This window comes from Phocoena sinus, chromosome 13 (genome assembly GCF_008692025.1).
Source record: "Phocoena sinus isolate mPhoSin1 chromosome 13, mPhoSin1.pri, whole genome shotgun sequence".
Classification (NCBI taxonomy): Eukaryota; Metazoa; Chordata; class Mammalia; order Artiodactyla; family Phocoenidae; genus Phocoena; species Phocoena sinus.
The window spans coordinates 17,116,874-17,123,848 of record NC_045775.1 but is presented as its reverse complement, the minus strand read 5'-3'; positions in this window follow the sequence as shown (position 1 = coordinate 17,123,848).

Below are 6,975 nucleotides of genomic sequence, written 5' to 3'. Positions count from 1 at the left end.
CCATCCTGAAAGTGTTATAATGTTGGTTTTTACATTTAAGTTTTTAATCTACTTAAAATTATTTTGTGTAGGGTGTGAGGGAGGGATAAAAATTAATTATTTTGCGTGGATAACCAATTACTTAAGCACAATTAGGTAATCTATCCTTTCTCCACTGATCTGGAGTGTCAGCTCAATTGTAAATCATGTTTGCATATGTGCATGAATCTTAATAACTATGGTTTATAAAAGGTCTTGCTATCTGTAAGGGAAAGTCACCTCATCTTGTTCTCTTTTAGGAGTGCCTTGCTCTTTTTTTATCTTTTGTGTTTCCATATACATTTTACAATCACTTCATCCTTGCCATGAACAATTCTGTAGGGATTTGGTTTGGAATTCCATTGAAATTAAACTTAAATTGGATGGACCTAGAGACTGTCATACAGAGTGAAGTAAGTCAGAAAGAGAAAAACAAATATCGTATAATATCACTTATATGTGGAATCTAGAAAAATGATACAGGTGAACTTATTTGCAAAGCAGAAATAGAGACACAGACACAGAGAACAGACATATGGATACCAGGGAAGGAAGAGGGGTTGGGATGAATCGGGAGATTGGGATTGACATGTATACACTACTATGTATAAAATAGATAACTAATGAGAACCTACTGTATAGCACAGGGAACTCTACTCAAAGCTCTGTGGTGATCTAAATGGGAAGGAAATCCAGAAAAGAGGGGGTATATGTATATGTGTAGCTGATTCAGTTTGCTGTACAGCAGAAACTAACACGACATTGTAAAGCAACTATACTCCAATAAAAATTAATGTAAAAAAAGTAAATATGGGGAAATTTTATATCTTCATAACATTCAGTCTTCTTATCTATAACAAAGTTTATCTCTTACTTTATTTAGTCTTTAATATCTTCAAAAGAGTTTGTAATTTTTCCTGAAAGAATTGATATACCTTCTCTTAGTATTATTTCTAAGTATGTTGTATTTTTCTTGACATTGTGAGTAGCGTTCTTCTCCCTTTTAGCCCTCAAATTCTTCCTCTAGAAGTTTTACCTCCATCATCCTTTCCATCCAAGAGTACCCATTAGCTTTACTTCCAATGACATATATTATTTTTGACTGTTTTGAACTTTATAATTATATTCATGATGTACAATATTTTTGTGTCTGGCTTCTTTTGGGCAATAGTGTATTGCTGATGGTGAGATTAATACTAAGTGATGTATAAAGTTTATATAATATCCCATTCCAGTAATATAGTCATCTATATTGATGGGCATTTGACTAGTTTCCAGTTTCTGTCTATTAGGGAAAATAATAAATCCTATAAATATACCTATACATAATTTCTGGTGCACCCATGTATGCATTCCTGTTCGGTGTATACTTATAAATGAAAGTGTGGTGTCACAAACTATGCTTATGTTCAGCTTTTGTAGATATTGTTAGTTTTTCAAAGTGGTTAAATGATTTACTCTGCCATGGTAATGTCTGAGAGTTGAAGTTGTTCCTCATTCTTACTAGCCCTTTGTACAATAGGCTTTTTGCATTTAATTTTTTGTTTTTCTGTTGGGTGTATAGTTGTATTTTACCATAGTTCTAATTTGTATTTCTCTGATATCTAATGAGGTTGAACACATTTTCATATGACTATTGGCTATTTAATTTCTTCTTTTGTGAAATACCTTGTTATGTCTTTGACCTTTTTTTAAAACAATAACTAGATTGCCAGTCATTTATTGACAAGCATGAGACTTTTTTGCATGTACTTGATATAAATCCTCTACCATATACAATCTAAGTATTATCACCCACTTGTTGGTTTGCCTTTGACATTGTTAATGGATTCTACTGATGAGAAAAAGTTCCTTTACATGTTTCTCCTTCACCACTATCTTCTTCTGGAACATATATTGAACATTTCTTACACTCTCTTATTCTATGCTTAATTTCCATGTTTTAAATTCACCAGGCTGTGTGGACATACTTTCATCAAATGTGCATTCCATTTTACTAATTCTCTCTTCAGCTATATAAACCCATTGTTTTTTGACTTCTCAGAAAAGATTTCCTCTCTACATTTAGCCTCAAAGCCTAGACATAAAATAAGCTTTATTTATTTAGACATAAATTTAGATTTTGTTTACACTTATACTGAGGGTATACATTATGAACCCAGGTTTATGTGAGGTTTTCCTGATACACACTCTATCTTGAATGGCCCTAAGACTTTTCTTCTATCCCAGAAATTTGTGTAGGTGTAAATTTGGAAGCTCAAGATCTCCACAGATTGTCAGAAATCCTCAGGATAAAAACTAGTTTGGGATACCACCTACCTACCTAAGTTACCATCTACCTAGCGAAGTTGTGGCTTTTACTTTTTTTTTTTTTAATTGGACTTCTACAGATGTATTCAGTTTGTACTGGGTCAGCAACATGTTCTTATTTATTTATTAGTTAATAATAATGTGTCAATATTGGTTCATTAATTAAAATTAATGTGACATACTTAGGTAAGATTTAGCTGTGGTTGTGGAACATATAGGAACTATCTTTGTATTAAAAAAAAAAAAAATTAAAACTGTCCTAAAGGACCTTCAAGATGGCAGAGGAGAAAGATGTGGAGATCACCTTCCTCCCCACAAATGCATCAAAAATACATCTACATGTGGAACAACTCCTACAGAACATCTACTGAACACTGGCAGAAGACCTCAGACTTCCCAAAAGTCAAGAAACTCCCCACGTACCTGGGTATGGCAAAAGAAAAAAGAGAAAACAGAGACAAAGGAATAGGGACAGGACCTGCACCTCTGGGAGGGAGCTGTGAAGGAGAAAAAGCATCCACACACTAGGAAGCCCCTTCACTGGCAGAGACAGGGGCTGGGCGGGGAGTGGGGGAGGGAAGCTTCAGATCCACAGAGGAGAGCGAAGCAGCAGGGGTGCAGAGGGCAAAGTGGAGAGATTCCCGCACAGAGGATCTGTGCTGGCCAACACTCACCAGCCTGAGAGGCTGGTCTGCTCACCCGCTGGGGCGGGTGGGGGCTGGGAGCCTCAGCTCCGGCCTCAGAGGTCAGATCGCAGGGAGAGGACTGGGGTTGGCTGTATGAACACAGCCTGAAGGGGGCTAGTGCGCCAGAGCTGGCCAGGAGGGAGATGGGAAAAAGTTTGGACCTGCTGAAAGGCAAGAGACCATTGTTTTGGGGTACATGAGGAGAGGGGATTCCTTCCCCGTCTGCCCACAGAAGGCACTGCACCACCTAAGTGAGCTCCAGAGATTGGTGTGAGCTTCAGCTGTCAGTGCAGACACCATAAATGGGCATGAAATGCTAACGCTGCTGCTGCAGCCACCAAGAAGCCTGTGTGCAAGCACAGGTCACTATCCGCACCTCCCCTCCCAGGATCCTGTGCAGCATGCCACTGCCAGGGTCCCACGATCCAGGGACAGCTTCCCCGGGAGAACACATGGCATGCCTCAGGCTGTTGCAACATCATGACGGCTTCTGCCACCTCAGGCTCACCCCACATACGGTACCCCTCCCTCCCCCAAGCCTGAATGAGCCAGAGCCCCCTAATCAGCCACTCCTTTAACCCAATCCTGTCTGGGTGAAGAGCAGACACCAGAGTGTGACTTACATACAGAGACGGGGCCAAGTCCAAAGCTGAACCCCAGGAGCTATGCGAACAAAGAATAGAAAGGGAAGTTTCTCTATGAAGCCTAAGAAGCAGTGGATTAAATCTCCACAATGAACTTGATGTACCCTGCATCTGTGGAACACCTGAATAGACAGTGAATCATCTGAAAATTGAGGCAGTGGACTTTGGAAGCAACTGTAGACTTGGGGTTTGCTGTATGCAACTGACTAGTTTCTCATTTATATGTTTATCGTAGTTTAGTTTTTAGCACTTGTTATCATTGGTGGATTTGTTTATTGGTTTGGTTGCTCATTCTTTCTCTCTCTCTTTATTTTATTACTTTTTAATTTTTTTATTTTAATAACTTTTTATTTTATTTTTCTGTCCTTTTTTTTTCCTCCCTTTTCTTCTGAGCCATGTGGCTGACAGAGTCTTTGTGCTCCAGCCAGGTGTCAGGCCTGAGCCTCTGAGGTGAGAGAGCCAAGTTCAGGTCACTGGACCACTGGAGACCTCCTGGCCCCATGTAATATCAATTGGCGAGAGCTCTCCCAGAGATCTCTGTCTCTATGCTAAGACCCAGCTCCACTCAAAACCAAGAAGCTCCAGTGCTGGACAGCCCATAACAATTAGCAAGAAAGGAACACAACCCCACCTATTAGCAGAGAGGCTGCCTAAATTCATAATAAGTTTATGGACACCGCAAAACACACCACCGGACATGGTCCTGCCCACCAGAAAGACAAGATCCAGCCTCATCCACTGGAACACAGGCACCAGTCCCCTCCACCAGGAGCCTATACAACCCACTGAACCAACCTTACCCACTGGGGGCAGACACCAAAAACAAAGGGAACTAGGAACTTGCACAGGAGACCCCAAACACAGTAAGTTAAGCAAAATGAGAAGACAGAGAAATACACAGCAAATGAAGGAGCCAATACACAGCAGATGAAGGAACAAGTTAAAAACCCAACAGAACAAACAAATTAAGAGGAAATAGACAGTCTACCTGAAAAAGAACTCAGAGTAATGAAAGTAAAGATGATCCAAAATCTTGGAAATAGAATGGAGAAAATACAAGAAACATTTAACAAGGACCTAGAAGAACTGAAGAGCAAACAAACAATGAACAACACAATAAATGCAATTAAAAATTCTCTAGAAAGAATCAATAGCAGAATAACTGAGGCAGAAGGACAGATAAGTGACCTGAAAGATAAAATAGTGGAAATAACTACTGCAGAGCAGAATAAAGAAAAAAGAATGAAAAGAACTGAGGACAGTCTCGGAAACCTCTGGGACATTAAATGCACCAACATTAGAATTATAGGGGTCCCAGAAGAAGAAGAGAAAAAGAAAGGAATGAGAAAATATTTGAAGATATTATATTTGAAAACTTCCCTAACATGGGAAAGGAAATAGTAAAGTCCAGGAAGTGCAGAGAGTCCCATACAGGATAAATCCAAGGAGAAACACGCCAAGACACATATTAATCAAACTATCAAAAATTATATACAGAGAAAAAATATTAAAAGCAGCAAGGGAAAAGCAACAAACAAAATACAAAGGAAGAAACTCAGCAGAAACTCTGCAAGCCAGAAAGGAGTGGCAAGACATATTTAAAGTGATGAAAGGGAAAAACCTACAACCAAGATTACTTTGCCCAGCAAGGATCTCATTCAGATTCAATGGAGAAATTAAAAGCTTCACAGACAAGCAAAAGTTAAGAGAATTCTGCACCACCAAACCAGCTTTACAACAAATGCTAAAGGACTTTCTCTAGGCAGGAAACACAAGAGAAGGAAAACACCTACAATAACAAACCCAAAACAATTAAGAAAATGGTAATAGAAACATAAATATTGATAATTACCTTAAATGTAAATGGATTAAATGTATCAACCAAAAGACATAGACTGGCTGAATGGATACAAAAACAAGACCAATACATATGCTGTCTACAAGAGACCCACTCCAGACCTAGGGATGCATACAGACTGAAAGTGAGGGGATGGAAAAAGATATTCCATGCAAATGGAAATCAAAAGAAAGATGGAGGGCTTCCCTGGTGGCGCAGTGGTTGAGAGTCCGCCTGCCGGTGCAGGGGACGTGGGTTCGTGCCCCGATCCGGGAAGATCCCACATGCCGCGGAGCGGCTGGGCCCGTGAGCCATGGCCGCTGAGCCTGCGCGTCCGGAGCCTGTGCTCCGCAACGGGAAAAGCCACAACAGTGAGAGGCCCCCAAACCCCAAAAAAAAAAAAAAAAAAAAAAAAAAAAAGAAAGATGGAGTAGCAATTCTCATATCAGACAAAATAGACTTTAAAATAAAGACTACTATAAGAGACAAAGAAGGACACTACATAATGATCAGGGGATCAAACCAAGAAAAAGATATAACAATTGTAAATATTTATGCACCCAACACGGGAGCACCTCAATACATAAGGCAAATGCTAACAGCCATAAAAGGGGAAATTGACAGTAGCACAATCATAGTAGGGGACTTTAACACCCCACTTTCACCAATGGACAGATCAACCAAAATGAAAATAAATAAGGAAACACAAGCTTTAAATGATACATTAAACAAGAGGGACTCAATTGATATTTACAGGACATTCCATCCAAAAACAACAGAATACACATTCTTCTCAAGTGCTCATGGAACATTCTCCAGGATAGATCATATCTTGGGTCACAAATCAAGCCTTGGTGAATTTAATAAAATTGAAATTGTATCAGGTATCTTCCAACGACAGTGCTCTGAGACTAGGTATCAATTACAGGAAAAAAAAAAACTACAAAAAACACAAACAGATGGAGGCTAAACACTACAATACTAAATAACCAAGAGATCACTGAAGAAATCAAAGAGGAAATAAAAAAATACCTAGAAACAAATGACAATGAAAACATGACAACCCAAAGCCTATGAGATGCAGCAAAAGCAGTTCTAAGAGGGAAGTTAATAGCAATGAAACCCTATTTAAGAAAAAAGAAACATCTCAAATAAACAACCTAACTTTACACCTAAAGCAATTAGAGAAGGAAGAACAACAACAACAAAAAAAAAAACACCCCAAATTTAGCAGAAGGAAAGAAATCATAAACATCACATCAGAAATAAATGAAAAAGAAATGAAGGAAACAATAACAAAGATCAATAAAACTAAAAGCTGGTTCTTTGAGGAAATAAAAAAAAATGATAAACCATTGTTCAGACTCATCCAGAAAAAAAGGGAGAAGACTGATATCAACAGAATTAGAAATGGAAAAGGAGAAGTAACAATTGACACTGCAGAAATACAAAGGATCATGAGTGATTACTACAAGCAACT